This window comes from Equus caballus, chromosome 20 (assembly GCF_041296265.1).
Source record: "Equus caballus isolate H_3958 breed thoroughbred chromosome 20, TB-T2T, whole genome shotgun sequence".
In the NCBI taxonomy this organism is placed as follows: Eukaryota; Metazoa; Chordata; class Mammalia; order Perissodactyla; family Equidae; genus Equus; species Equus caballus.
The window spans coordinates 6,342,646-6,358,689 of record NC_091703.1 but is presented as its reverse complement, the minus strand read 5'-3'; the positions used below and the strand labels follow the sequence as shown (position 1 = coordinate 6,358,689).

Genomic DNA, 16,044 nt, shown 5'->3' with positions numbered 1-16,044 from the left:
GGCGGAGGAGGCAATCCTAAGTAGACTGCCTTGGAGAGGGCTCGTGGCTTCCAGCCATCAGATGACAGATAGAAGCAGAGTGGAGAAGGCGGGAAGAGACGGCTGGCAGGCGTCCAGCCCTGAAGTCGCAGCAGCTAATGATGGGCGGGGACCTTGGGTAACCACCTTGCTCCCCGGAAGGAGATGCACTCCTGAAGAGGTTGCGGGGCGTGTCGGTGCTGAGGCCAGGACTGAAGGAGCCCAGGCAACAACCTGGCTCCTGTGGCCCCACGGGGAGGAAGAGACGCGGGCGGCTGAGATGCTCATCTTGCATTCTGCCCAAATGAGAGCATCAAACATACTCTGCTGAGAACACAGAAGAAGCGAGGGGTCGTAGGGAACCCCATACGGGGTCCACATGGGTGAGGCAGAGCATTTGGCTTCTGCAGGGCAAAGGAAAACTACTCATTCCATCCCATTCTGACCAGCCGGCTCAGGGAAGGAGGTGGGGAGAAGCATCACAGAACATTGCTACCTTCTACCACGTAGAGATTCCTTCGGTTGTTTCTTTTAACCCTCCCCCTTTGAAAGTGCAAATAGCCTCTTTAGAAAGTTACGTCAAAGCCTAACTCAGTCCAGATGCCCACTTTGCTTTCCTTCAGCACTCCGGGATCACACGCTCCACTCACCAACATTTACTGGGAATTGTTTGTGGGCAAGGCCTGTGCCAGGTGACAAGGCCAAACAAAGATTAACAGACAATTACTAACATGGTTGTTGCAAGAGTCAGACTTGAGTTTAAACTGTAATTCTGGCTCTCTGCCTTTATTTGGCAAATCTCATCTGTAAAATGGGTATGACAATGACTGCCTTGCAGTGGACACGGGGATTAAATGGTATTCTCATATAGCAACCAGCACGGTGCCCGGCAAGTGACAGGCAGTCTGTAGACGAAGTTCCCCTACCCGTCTCTCCCCTTGAGGGAAGTGGCAGAGTAGCTTGGTGGGAAGGGTGGTGGTGGAGACCACTACTGAATCCCAGATCAGGATGGGCATCTGTTCAGCAACATGCAAGCAATGTGCTCTAGGATCGCAACAGGAGGAGACGGGGGCTGCAGAAAAGGAGCGTTTGAATGGCATCTTGAGGGGAGAGATGGGTTGTGATCATTGAGGGGTGGAGAAGGCAGCATCCCAGGCTAACGGGATAGCACAGACCCAGCTCCAGGAGCCTCACAGCCTGCAGCCTGCTCTGAGGATGGGACTGCCCTGGTACCTGATGTGGCTGGGGAAGGGTGAACGGAGGAGGCAACGGGGCCCACCTAGGGTGGAGCCTTGGGAGACCCCAGTATCATCCCAAGGGCACATCGCACAGGCCTTCAGGGCTTTTCCAGGAGCAGAGGCTGTGCGGGGCCTCACTGTCTGCCTGAAGGCTGTTCCCAAAGCCCGCACTGAGGAGACGTTCTTCAGTGCTCCAGGCCTGTGCTGAGGCCCTTCCTGAGCGCGTTTGCTGCAGCTTGGTGGTTTAATTGGGCTCTTTTGTCCACTGACCAGCTGAATCCTGAAAAGTATTAAAAGAAATATATTAAGCAACGGCTTGAAGCAATTCCGTTCCTTTGGGCATTAGTCAGACTCTCGATGTACAATGTCAAGTTGTGAACACGACCCAAACTGCAAAGATATCAAAGAGGACAAGTGGGACACAAAAGAGATCAAGGACAGGGGATGGTCCTGGTCAGGAAAGGCCAAGAATGGAGGTGACCTGGGAGGAGAAGGCTGAAGATCAGCATCATCATTCTTTTCTACCTAGACAATTCTCACTGGATTAGAAGGGATTTTCTTCCCTCTCTTGAAGACTAGAGAAAAGTGAAAGTCAAGCAGCATCGATTGGGGCTGCCCACGGGGTCCTCCTTTGCCCCATCCGCCCTGACCACCACGACAGATGAGTAGACAGCGGTTTGTGCAAACCCTCGGCACTGTCTCTAAGTCCGCTCGTGAGACCAGGATGGAGCACAGACAATTGACAGGGGTGTGAAGTTAGGGATGACCTTGAACTGGCTCTAACGAATCCTTTAAAGACTAAGGCATTTGCGAGCTTCACATGAGTTCCGTCTTCACTGCTCTTCGCAGCACATCACTTGAGGCACACCAGGGGGCTGTGGCGGAGAAGTGTTGGTTTATAACACTAACTCTGAGCATTCCTGAGCAGCCAGGTCCCCCAGGAAGAGCACAGAGCAAGACCCCAAACCAGGAGACAGCATGAGGGCACTGCCTGGTGCCTGAAGGCTGGAGAAGAGGGAATCTCAGGAAGGGAGGTAAAAAGCGGAAATCGAGGCCAACTGAAACTTCCAAGTGTTACCTCGTTCTCCTCCAGACTCTGGTTCTCAGTGCATTTTTACAAGCAGAAGGGTGGAAGAGGGTGACCGGGGCCAGAGGCAAATGTGGACTCATTGCCCAGTGTCTGATGCACAGCAAGTGTTCAGTAAGTGTGTGCTGGAGGCATAATTGCCTGGGAGTCAGCTGGAGGCTGATTTTTGCCAATTCCCTTCCTCTCCTCCTTCGTTCCCCTCCCCATCTTTCCTATGAAGGAGGGAAGAGGCTGGTGCACTAGTCCCTAAGTAGGAGAGTCCCTTTTCCTCACTTTAATTGTTGTGAACTGCTTCTGGGGAGCAATATTCAGAAACCTAGGGCGGCTTTAGTAAGAGGCTGGCCCCAGGGGAACAGGTGTGCCCTAAACAGAAGGTGTGCAGGAAGCTGCTTCTGCTCTGGCACGTGATGGAAAGCTCAGCTGGATGGATTTATGACAGAAAGCCTGGGCCCACCGGGGAGACCAGACGCTGGTACATCCTGTGGGCATCGGACCGGCCCTGTTCCTGAAGAGCCTGTGGAAGCAATACATCGATTAGCGAACCGAGCAGGAATGTGCAGTTTTCATTCAGTATTTCATCCTCACCCCCGGGGAGCTGGTACTGTTAGTCCTGTTTTACATACGAAGAAACTGCGATGCCGTGAGGCTGGGTCAGGCGGCTAAGAATGACAGAGCCGTGGTTTCAATGCCCCAGCTTTCCCTCACCCCAGGCTACTTCTGGAGAAACAGCCAGCCTCGGTCTGGGGTGTGTTAGATCAACGCTCCCCAAGAAAGCCCCTGGAGCATCTACTTCAGGACCGCCTGCGGAGCTCATTAAAAACGCAGATTTCAGGACCCTGTCCCAGCCATGCTGGTTGAGACTGATAGAGGAGAGGGCTGAGGGGAACCTCTGGCTGCAGTTGGGAACGTGGCTAACAGCTTCCCCAGGATGCCCCAGCCGTGAGATTCATTTCACTGTGCTTTCAAAGAGGCCTTAAAGGAGGGATAGCAAATTGACAAAGTTGCTTCTCCAGCAGAAGAAGATTCATGAACAGGAAGTAATTCAGTCAAATCCAGGTCCATTAGCACATGTGTTGTGTGGCCCCTTCTAAACAGATGTGTTGATTCCAATGTGCCTGCCATTCTCCTGTTGACCCTGAATGCAAACAGAAAACCAGAGGGTCAGGGGCCTGAAGCAGGTTTTGTGGAAACTCAATTGCCCTTGTGTCTCGGCTCCACTTCACTCAGCTACTACAAGGGGATTTCTAACCTTGCTCATGGAGTTTCCGCATCAGTCAGGATTCTGTAACTACTGGAAAAACCCTGCCTCAAATAGGCTTAAGTAATAAGCAGAAGTATTCTCTCCAGCACAAGGAGCTCAGACTGGGTCTCCAGAGTTGGTTTATTCAGTCGTTTCACAATTTCAGAACAGGCCAGCTTCTTTCTGCTCGGTAGTCCCCAGGGTTGGCTTTATCCCCAGACTGGTGGAAAGACGGGCTGCAGCCGCCCAGGCATCGTAGATCCACAATCTCCATATAAGACAGCAAACTCTCCCAGAAGCCCCCGGCAGAGGTCCCCTTGGGTCTCAGACTAACAAGCCTAACAAACCCATCTTAAACCAGCTGCTGGCAAAGGAAGAGGGGAACATCGCCACTGGCTTTGACCTCTCAGGATCTGCCTGTGGGCCAGGGCCCGAGTCGAGGCTGGGGCCTCCCCTGAAACATGCATAGATGAGGAAAGAGATCTTAGCAAAAGCAGGATTCTGCTCCAAACGAGGACAGGTGTGTACAGGAAACAGATGTTGGACAAGCAACCAAACTGTGAAGCCATAGCTTCTTTTCTAGAAGGGAGCTGGTCTGGAGAAGTGACTACATGTAGGAAATCCCCAGGGCGTCTACTACCCTAAAGAAGAGGACAGGATTTCTGTGCCCACCACTGATACAAGTGAAATTAAGCCTCCTCTGCTCTCTGCTCCTCTTGCCTACTTCCCATCCCAGGATGGGCGTTCTGGAAGCAGACACAGGCAGCGATTAGGGAGGGCAGAGAACGTCAGAGGGAAAGCAGCAGAAATTTACCTTTTGTTTGTGTCCCACCAATTCCTTCCAGGGGATAGCCATATCCTATGTTGTCCATACGAGGTAAACCTTTGACATCTCTAAAAAATAAGGTGATCTCCATGGAGCCTGGAGCTTCTTTCTATTGTAGAAAACCAAGCAGAGTGCCTTGAACATGCAGATACTCGACAAAGATTTGTTGGATGAATGAACAAGTGGCTGGATGAATGGATGGGATGTTCGACCAGCACAGCCCCACGTGCTTTCCCCTCAGACTCCTTGCAAATGATGATGAGTGCTCTAAAGAATGCTGCTGGTGAGGTCAGCGGCAGAGCTGGGACTGCGGCCTTGCAGAGCTGTGATCTGGTCCAAACCCTCAGTGCATTCTGGACACGGTCTGCGGGGACTGCAGCTGAGGTCAGCTCCTGGCATCAGTTCAACCGTACGCCATGGCGATGAGGAAAACAATGACCGGTCAGAGCTCTGTCTCGACAGGCGCCCTCTGTGCACGGGCCCTCTGCACTTGTCCAGGCTAAGCTGCCCCTCCAGGGGCCTCCAGGCACCCACGTTGGGAGTTGGTTTTCAAGTCTATCTGCTTGACCCAGTCTCAGGGCTTGGTGAGTCCCAGTGGAGGGCTGTATTTTTTTCTACGAGCTCTAATATACGGAGTGAAACTCCCTTATTTAAATTTAGATAAATTTTTATTACAAAATATTTTTGTTGAAAATATTTCAGAAGTCCAAAAACAAGGCGTCAGCAGGGTTGGTTCCTTCGTTTTTTTTAAAAAAAATTTAATTATAGTGAAATACACCTAACAGAAAATTAACAATTTTGACCATTTTTAAGTGTACGGTTCAGTAGTGTGCATATATATACAGTAATGTATATTATATACATATAGCATATATATAATATATATACGTGTTGTTGTTGTGCAACCAATTTTAGATAAATTTTTGATTGAGGTATAATTACTACAGAAAAGTGCACAAATCCTAAATGAACAGCTCGATGAATTTTCACAAAGTGAACATTCCTGTGTAAGCCAATCCAGATCAGAAAACAGAATATTATCAACACTCAAGAAGCCCTCCACATGCCCCTCCCAGTCACTACCCACCCACCTCCAAAAAGTAACCATGATCTTACTTCTATGGCCATAGAAGTGAGTTTGCCTGTTATTGGACTCTATATAAATGGAATTACACAGCATGTGCTCTTTTATGTCTGGTTTCTTTTGTTCAAAGTTGTGTTTGAGAGAGTCGTCCATGTTGTGGTAACAGTTGTTTGTTCCTTTTCATTGCTGTATAGTATTCCATTGAATGAATATAGAACACTTTATCCATTCTGTTGTTGATGAACACTTGGTTTGTCTTCAGTTAGGAGCTATAATGAATAAGATTCATTATGAACATTTCTGTGCATGTCTTTTGGTGCACATTTGTAACACAAACCTAAGAGTAGAATTGCTGGATCACAGGCTTTGCATGTGTTCAAATTTAGTAGATACCATCAGAGAAATTTCCAACGTGGTTGTACGAGTTTACATTCTCACCAGCAGTGTATTGGAGTTCTAATTACTTTGCATCTTTACCAACCGTTGATATAGTTTGTCTTTTTAATATTATCCATTTTGGCGGGTATGTGGTGAAATCTCACTGGAGCTTTAATTTACTTTTCCCTGATGAACAGTAATGTTGAATACTTTTTCACATGCCTCTTGGCAATTTGGATACCTTCTTGGATGAGGCAACTGTTCCAGACTTTTACCTTTTTTAAAAGTTGACTTATCTGTCATTTTCTTATTGATTTGTAGGATTTCTTTATATATTCTGGGCACAAGTCTTTTGTTGAATATACATATCGCAAATCTCTCCTCCCACTCTGTGGTTTGTCTTTTCAATCTCTCCCCTAATAGTGTGTCTTTTGTTGATCAGAAGTTCTTAACTGTAATGCAGTCCAGATTATCAGTCTTTCCTTTAAGATCAGTGCTTTTGGGGCTGGCCCAGTGGCATAGTGGTTAAGTTTGTGTGCTCCACTTTGGCAGCCCAGGGTCTGTAGGTTTGGATCCCAGGTGTGGACTTAGCACCACTCCTCAAGCCATGCTGTGGCAGCATCCCACATAAAATAGAGGAAGAGTGGCAATAGATGTTAGCTCAGTCCAATCTTCCTCACAAAAAGAAAAAAAAAAATCAGTGCTTTTTGTTTGTCCTGTCTGAGAAATATTTGTCTATGGCAAGAGTCATGAAGATATTTTCCTATATCATTTTATAGTGCTTTATTGTTTTACCCTTCACATTTAAATCTACAATCCACCCTGGAATTGATTTTCATATGGCATGAGGTAGAATCATTCTTCTTTTTTTAAACTCGGCATTGCTTCTTTCAAAAACCATTCATTATAATGTTTCAAGCTAAATAATTTGGACATGCCAGAGAAGCCTGTCTTTCAGGGAACAACCTTCATATTTATTTTCTCCCCGGTTTGAGCAAAGACTTTTTACCCAACTTGTAAAAAGAAGAAATCGAGATAAGCTAAGCTCATTTGATCAACAATTATGCAAGCGTTAGGGAGCGGTTGGTGTGCCCCAGAACTTCATCCTCATGAACAGGGTGCACTGCTCTAGTTCACGCTCTTCCTGGTGTTTATTTTTCTAAAAGTGAAAATAACTATTTCCCTTTCACTTGAAGCAAAATGCCTGGATCTGTGAGCTCCCGTCTTGCTCTACGAAATTTCAAGAGCTGTGGGTCACCTGCCTGTCATTCATCTTTGTAACTCACTCTTACCTGGCTCAGGATGATGCGTGGTCTCTGGTCAGACGACTGTCTGCTGCGTTGCCTTTGATCAGGGGTTCTTCTCCTCAGGTTAGTTCACTCACTCGCTAGGTCATCAAGCTGTCTTCTGCATAGGGGAGGAAGCCCCTCGTCACACCGTGCTTTAGCCAGGATCTATCTCAGCGGTTGAAGTGGCTGGTGACATCCTGTGAGACAGAGAGCTGCTCTGAGTGTGTGTCATTCTCTCCTCTCTCCTTCAGTACGGCTTGAACACCTTTGTCCCCCCGCCCCGTTAGCCTGATGGACTTGGCGTCGTATTGTTTGTGGGGCGTCACTTCTCCCTTGGTGCACAGTGCCACACTTTCTCTTTCTCCCTCTGTTCACTTTTTATGCCCACTATACATAATCTTCAATAGCTTTATTGGGCTGCCATTTTGTTTTGAAAGTGATCTTGCTCTTTTTAAAGAGTCGTTTTATCTTTTAGCAAAAACTCATCTTTTTAGAGTTTTAGGGCTTTTGTTATTAGTTTGTTTGGTTCCATGACACTCTCCCTCCCAAAACAAGGGCAAAAATTTTACAAGGCGTGCTTCTGAAAAAGTAACATTAAATTAACTTGGTTTTGAGAAAAGGTCAAGAAATTTGCAATATCACAGCATAATGTAATGGAAATATCACTTGGTAGGAGTCAGCAGAGTTGATGCTAGTCCCAGTTCTGCCATCAACTAATTGCATGCCCTGACCTTACTGTTCTGGGTCTCAGTTTCCTTGTCAGTTAAATGAAGGAATTGGCTCTCTGAGGGCACTTTCAGCTCTCATATTGTGGATTTCTCTGCAAATGGATACAGTCGAGGTTAAAAAGTCAGGAGTATGAATCAGCCATATAGGTTTAGTTTAACTTTCTTAAGGCTTTATATTTTTTAAATTTATATATGGAGACATTCTTTTTTTTTTTTTTTTAACAGGAGAAAATCAAACACATTTAATAACAGGTATACATGGGAGTAACCCAGGAAAACTGAGTAACTCACCAAAATGGCTGAAGCCACCACCTTACATATCGTCTTCAGCTAAAGACAAAGGAAGATGTTGTGGGTAGTGGTTTGGGACTTCAAAGGGGAGGAAAGCAATTCACATCGAGATGGAAAAGCAAATGTCTGGTAAACAAATGTTTGCTAGGCCATCTGTGGACAATGAGAGAGAACTTTGATTAAAAAAATGGGCCTTGCTAGGTGTCTTCCTGTCTACCACACCTAGAGTTATCTATGGCAATAGCTTTCCTGGAACAGGCCTTCTATTTAAATTTTTTTTGGCAGTTGAGGGGAAGGTCAAAGTTCCTTTTTGAGCCTTTTGTTCTTAAAGATAATCAAGCCAAAGAGACACATTTTGGAGTGGCAAATTCTGATGCCCCACTTAAGCAATATCCATGTACAATTCCTGTGGTCACAATGACTATTTTCCAAAGTTGTTGTATTCATTTCCTAGGGCTACCATGACAATATACCACAGATTCTGTGTTCTGGGGACCAGATGTCTGAGATCAAGTTGTTGGCAGGGTCATGCTCCCTGTGAAGGCCATAAGAAAGGATGTATTGCATTCCTCTCCTAGCTTCTGGTAGTTTCTTGGCTTGTGGCAGCATAACTCCAATCTTTACATGGTGTTCTGCTGTATGTGTGTATGTCTCTCTGTCCAAATATCCCATTTTTTTTTTATTAATGTTATGATAGATTACAACCTTGTGAGATTTCAGTTGTACATTTTTGTTAGTCATGTTGTGGGTACACCACTTCCCCCTTTGTGCCCTCCCCCCACCCCCCCTTTTCCCTGGTAACCACCGATCTGATCTCCTTATCAATATACTAACTTCCACCTATGAGTGGAGTCATATAGAGTTTGTCTTTCTCTGACTGGCTTATTTCGCTTAACATAATACCCTTGAGGTCCATCCACGTTGTTGTGAATGGGCCAATTTTGTCTTTTTTTATGGCTCAGTAGTATTCCATTGTGTATATATACCACATCTTCTTTATCCAATCATCAGTTTCTGGGCATGTAGGCTGGTTCCACGTCTTGGCTATTGTAAATAATGCTGCGATGAACATAGGGGTGCAACGGACTCTTGAGATTTCTGATATCAGGTTCTTAGGATAGATACCCAGTAATGGGATGGCTGGGTCATAGGGTATTTCTATTTTTAACTTTTTGAGAAATCTCCATACTGTTTTCCATAGTGGCTGTACCAGTTTGCATTCCCACCAACAGTGTATGAGGGTTCCTTTTTCTCCACAACCTCTCCAACATTTGTCACTCTTGGTTTTGGATGTTTTTGCCAATCTAACGGGTGTAAGGTGATATCTTAGTGTAGTTTGGATTTGCATTTCCCTGATGATTAGCGATGATGAACATCTTTTCATGGGTCTATTGGCCATATTCATATCTTCTTTTGAGAAATGTCTGTTCAAGTCCTCTGCCCATTTTTTGATCGGGTTGTTTGTTTTTTTGTTGTTAAGCAGTGTGAGTTCTTTGTATATTATGGAGATTAACCCTTTGTCGGATAAGTGGCTTGTAAATATTTTTTCCCAATTTGTGAGCTGTTTTTTTGTTTCAATCCTGTTTTCCCTTGCCTTGAAGAAGCTCTTTAGTCTGATGAAGTCCCATTTGTTTATTCTTTCTATTGTTTCCCTCAACTGAGGAGTTATAGTGTCCGAAAAGATTCTTTTGAAACTGATGTCAAAGAGTGTTCTGCCTATATTCTCTTCCAAAAGACTTATTGTCTCAGGCCTAATCTTTAGGTCTTTGATCCATTTTGAGTTTATTTTGGTGTGTGGTGAAAAAGAATGGTCAATTTTCAATCTTTTGCATGTGGCTGTCCAGTTTTCCCAGCACTATTATATGGAGACATTCTTATAAGAGAAGTCACTCTTACTAAATTTCATCACAGACACACACACACACACAAAATGCAAAGTAATGCAAAGTCCAAGTAATGGCTTACTCAGACTTAGTAGTATTCAACATAATGATAAAAAGCCAAGTACAAAAGGTCTTTAGATAAATTTTTGGCATTAATTTCAAATTTGATCTATTAATTTATAGTGCATAGAATCATTTAAATGTTGAGGAACATTTCAATTTTTAAAAATATTTCACTTGGGTTTGTTGAAAATACATTTTGAAATTAGATGTATAGATTCCACTATTATTTCCCTCTTTTGGTAGGTAGTTTAAAAATATATACATTTTCAAGCTCTGGTGATATACGTTTCCGGGGAGTATATCAACACACAAATACGGGTCATTTTCTATGCGCCAGGCATTGCAGAGAGTCAAAGACACAATATAAGACATGACTCTTGTCCTTAGGAAGTGCACAAGCCCCCTGGACAAATAAGACTTAAAGAAGTGAAAAGGTAAACCACAAGAAAAAGTAAATAATGATTAAAGACCAGGATTCCCAGGCATTTATTTTTTTTTTTTTTAGAATCTGATAAAGTGATTCTCAAGTTTATTGGGAAGAAAAAATGGCCAAGAACTGCCGAGAAAAACTTGAAAAGAATAATAAGCAGCGATTGGGACAAGGGAGTGCTTATGCCACCAGGTATCCAAAAGAAATATAAAACTATTGCAATTACAAAAAGTGCAATGGGGGCTGGCCCAGTGAGGCAGTGGTTGTGTTCATGCACTCCACTTCAGTGACCTGGGCTTTGCAGGTTAAGATCCCAGGTGCAGACCTAGCACGACTTGTCAGGCCACGCTGTGGTGGCATCCTACTTAAAACAGAGGAAGACTGGCACAGATGGTAGCTCAGCGACAATCTTCCTCACAAAAAAAAGAGAAAAAAGAAACATTCAGTGGTAAACTGAACCAACGATATGAATAGGGAAAAAAAAAATAAACAGTAACCCTGGGAAAAAAATTCAACTCCACCAGTAATCAAAGTGTGCAAAATCAAAATAGGCAGATATCATGTGCACTCATCATACTCGCAAAGAGGAAAAAGAATGTGATGTGTTGTTGGTGAATTTGTGCTAAAATATGCACTCACTGGTATGTGACATTTTGGTGCACCATAATAAACCAATGAACGTCCAGATTTTGAAAATTACCAAGTAAATGCACACAGATATCCTTATTCTTCAGCCTCCCATCTCCATCATAAATGCTCATCCCATTTTTGCCTCTATCCCTCCCCAGCCCACCTTCTGCTTACCTCACCTCTAAACCTAATCCCATTCCTAAGCCTCACTCCATCTCTCACTTTTCACTGTAACTTCTACTCTTAAACTTGTATATGCAAGAGCCTTCCTTGCAACATATATTAGTTAGCCTTTGCTGTGTAACAAACTACCCCAAATCTTACAGCAGACATTTAATTAGCTGAAGATTCTGTGGGTTAGCTGGGTGGTTCTTCTCATCTGGCTTGGCTTGTCCAATTCCTGCTGGGCTCTGTCACGTGTCTGTGGTCAGCAGGCGAGTTGGCTGGCCACTGGATGATCCAGGGTAACCTCACTCACAGGTCTGGCAGTTGGCAAGCTGTCAGCAGGGGTGATATCTCATCATCCACCAGGCTAGCCTGGGCTTCTTTACATGGTGGCAATTGTAGGGTTCCTAAGAACAACTAGAGAGCCATCCCCAGTGTGCAAGCACACTCAAGTCTCTGCTTGTGTACACTCGCTAACATTGCATTGGCCACAGCAAGTCACACGGCCCTGAGGGTTGGAGAAATAGACTCCCTATCTTCTTTTTTTTAAAGATTGGCACCTGAGCTAACAACTGTTGCCAATCTTTTTCTTTTCTTTTCTTTCTGCTTTTTCTCCCCAAATCCCCGTAGTACATAGTTGTATATTTTAGTTGTGGGTCGTTCTAGTTGTGGCATGTGGGACAGCGCCTCAGAGTGGTCTGCTGAGTGGTGCCATGTCCACACCCAGGATCTGAACCAGCAAAGCCCTGGGCTGCCACAGCGGAGTGCACGAACTTAACCACTCAGCCATGGGGCCGGCCCCCTAGACTCCATATCTGGACAAGAGGCAAATACTACGTGGGCAGATTTTGCAATCTGCCACACAACATTATTTAATAATGAACTTTAGAAAATATCTAAATGTCCAAAAATAGAGAAATGGTCAACTAAAACATAGTTCAATCTTACAATGGACAATGCATGATATTATAGGAAAAAATTTGATATATGAAGATGACTTATGAAAATACAAAACAAAATGTGTTACATAAAACCACTTCAGTGAAAAAAAAATGGGAAAAATGACCAGAAGGACAAAAGCTAAAATGTTATCACCCCTATGGCTGGATAGAAGGGTTCTGAGAGCTCTGTTTCCTTGTACTTCCCAGTTTTCTGACTTCTCCAACAGAGCTAGTGAGGTAGTGCTGGGCGGTGGTTACAGTAAAGGTTGATGTGGCCTCAAGCTCCAGCTCTGCCCCTCATTACCTGGGGGACCACAGGGAAGTTACTGAAGCTCGTCAAGCCTCAGTTTATTTATCCATAAAATGGGGTGACAATAATGCCCACCTTGCAATGCTGTCATGAGTATTAAATGAGATAGTTGTGAAAATAGTTGTGAGATAGATGTGAAGAGCTTTGCACATAACAATTGGTCAAGAAACAGTACATCAAAATCCATTATTTTTCTAATTTAAAGTAACAATAAATATTGTTTTTAAACCATAGTTTGAAAAACATAAATTTATAATAGTATTTGTATTTACTTAGCACCCATTGATTGGGGAAATACATGATAAAAAGGGTCAACAACTTTTAGGAATGCTTTCTATTAGATTTGTATTTTGTTAATCCCATTAATACCAATATGAAAAATCGTGGTACATATGACACATGAGAAATTTTTACTAAGCCCACATATGATGTGCGCCGTGCAGAGGGCTCAGAAGCCTGCCAGTGATTTTTGTCTCACAGGCTGGGAGCCAATAATTTGAGACAACAAAAAAAAATGACGTAACAGAGCAGAGCCTGATCAATTGCCAATTAAATCATCTAGGCAGTAAATGGATAATGCTGGTAGTCTAATACTTTTTCAACTACACTGAAGGCTTTTTCTCCATTACTAATGGCACCAGGAATTTTTACGAGCCCCTAAATGTAACCAGCCTGGTTGATCTTCCTGGCTTTCCTTTCTTGGTTGAGACTCTGTCCCCGGGGGGCTCCTAGGAAGCACTGACCTCCTGCGGTCGATGTTTTTAGATTTTCCGAGTTTGATTAGTATGGAGTCCACAGCAAACAGCCCAGCTTATTTTGTCCCCAGCATTCCTCCCAATGTCCTTTGCTCCCCGAATCATGCTAAAACAAAACAAAGTGCTACGTGGGTGAGATGCTTGCTTCTTTCAGCAAACCATCCAAAGAATGCCTGTTGACAACAGTGTCACCGTGGAAGTTCCTGAGAAGGCGTGCCTGTCCTTAGTGACGGGAACGTTGGCCTGTGGGACAGAAGCCCAGCCCTTCTTGCCTTTCAGGGCACCTCCTCTTATGACCATTCCACAGGTTTTCTACTTGCTGCACTAAAACAGTACTGCCCTCTCTTTTCTTTGGATGAATCTGATAAAACTTTATGATTTTCCCTCTCAGCCTTATCATTCTGGACAGGAGAGGCCACATTTGTGTTTCCTTTTATAGAAGGCTGTCCCTCATTTGGATTTTCGTAGATCCCTCTACTCGGACCTTCTGGAGAGCCCTGGAAAGTGTCACCCCACCTAGTGTGATAACTATCGCGCCGGCAAAGCTGGCTTTTCTGCACGCACCATATCCTGACGGAGGGTTTTGTTCTCTTCCTGATTTGGGTCACAACTAGACATTGAGGAAGCAGCTTCAGGAAAGACTCTGCAAGGCGCCAAGGTCCTCTTCTTAGACAGCTATGAACCCAACCCCGCGTCATGACACCCTGGGTGGTAAGACCTGGAGTAGTACCTCCCACTTGTCCCTGACGCTCGCCGCTCGTTGCTTCTCTCCTGCTGGCTGGTGACCCCACTTGCTTGTCCTCGTGGGCCTTCCTTAACCCCGGAAAGCCCGCCACTCTCTCTGTCGGAGCCTTTCCTCTGCGCCCTCCCTCCGCAGGGCGGGGGATGCAGGGGGAAGCGCTTCTGGTCCTAGACCTGCTTCCGGGGAAGGAACAGCTCTGCGTAGCCGGCCTGCCCTGGCCTCGGCAGCCCCGGGTGTGAGCGAGCGTGTCCTGGCTCCCTGTGACGAGCCCGCAGAGCCCTATCTGCCTCCAGAGACCCTCCCCCGCGTGCGAGCCTCCCGGAGCCGCCTGCGCAGACTCTGGGTCGGTTCCCCGGGGCTCACAGACGGCCGGGGACTCACGGGGCGCTGCTCTGCCCCATCACAGCCAGGGCTCCAGCTCTGCCCCGCCTCGCAGCTGGCGCAGCCCACAGAACTGGGGCCACGGCTGTGGCCACCGCCGCCCCCGCCAGGGAGACGCCGATCACACTGGTGCTGCGCTCAGCTGTACCAGGGCTTGAGGGCCAAGTTCCTACAGGGCAGTGCTTCCTGTTTAGCCATCTGCTCCTGCTGGCCTCAGGGGCAAACTTTGTTAATTCACCCCAGCTCTGGAGAATTGAGGGAGAGAATGGTGCGTTCCTTCCACAAATTGCCTGTATCCTAGATTGTTCTCGTGCTTGGTGCTACAGCTCTGTAAATTCAAATAAACCCGAAGCCACATTCCTCCAGATATACGAAGACATCAGGGTGGCTGGTCAGGGTAAATTCCAGTATTAGCAATATGCTATGCCTAGAATTAATTTTCTTCTCTGATCTTTGTGATCTGGAGTTGTATAAGATTCTAGACTCCCAGGGCCATCACACACAATTTGCATGTTATACACTGCACAAATCCCAAAAGAGACTAAGTGGTGCCCGCTAGAGGTGTTCAGTGCAAAACTTGCACAACTGTTCACAGTGGTCCTGAGTGCTTTCCTAATGATGACTGCCCTCTCTTGGACTCTGCTGTCCTCACTACAATATGGTCCAGTGCATCAGACCTGCTTACCAATCCTTGACCCTCAGGAGGGTCAGAGATCCACCTCCACCGGTGTACTAATTTGCCTTTATAAAAATTTGCAACAGCAAAGAAATACAACTCTACTCACAGCAGCATTTGAGCCCCAACCATTGTCCTTGCAAAGTATCCTCTTCTACTTGCAAGAACCTCCCATCTCTTCAGATGCTCAAACAGTTGGGAAGAGTGGGGACCAGTAAATCTCAACAATGAATAAGTGCTCCTCCCACCAGAATCCTGCCACACAGCTCAGAACAGGAAATAGAGTCATCGCTAGGGTCACAGCCCCCGGTTTTTCTTGACGTCAGCATCTCTTCCTCTGCTCCCTGGATAGAGACCATCTGTCGAAACTCCCTCCTCCGTCTGTGTCTCCTTTTGTCACTGCTCTAGGGACAGCCAGTGGGGCTCTAGGAATAGCCTCTGCATCCCCATCATTCCTGCAGCTCTCGTGGGCTTTGCGTCTCAGCGGCGTAGGCCATCTCTGGTCACTGCTTGGGCTGTATGCCCACACTTTAGGTGGCTGCCACTAGGGGTCTGCACTTTTTTATTTGTTTGAGTAGAGTCACAGTCGGGCTATCTTCAGACAATGAGTTACTCAATAGGGTTAATGATCTAGCATCCACAGATATTCCTGGCACAGTGCGTGGCGCCCACAGAGAAACAGGACTTCAAAGAGTTTATGAGGCTGCTCAGACACACTGGTTGAAAGTGCTGGTGAACAATTAAATCTATATATAGAACTGACCCGGATCCACCCCTGACTGCAGGCTTTGATATCACTCTTTTGGGCATTTTGAAGTCCCAGGCCTCATTCATCACTTAGTTCTGCTAAATGTTAGAGCTGCTTATAAAGAACTAACGCGGTACTTCA

The 16,044-nt window shown here is 45.6% G+C and overlaps 1 long non-coding RNA gene across 1 annotated transcript; it reads right to left on the bottom strand.

Moving 5' to 3' along the window:
• Positions 1-774: 774 nt before the first annotated feature.
• On the bottom strand, positions 775-14,226 carry LOC111769247 (uncharacterized). Its single transcript, XR_002802096.2, has 3 exons — positions 14,087-14,226; positions 7,164-7,357; positions 775-1,536 (listed from the first exon to the last, which is right to left on the bottom strand). It is a non-coding gene; the product is annotated as an uncharacterized lncRNA (long non-coding RNA).
• Positions 14,227-16,044: the final 1,818 nt, after the last annotated feature.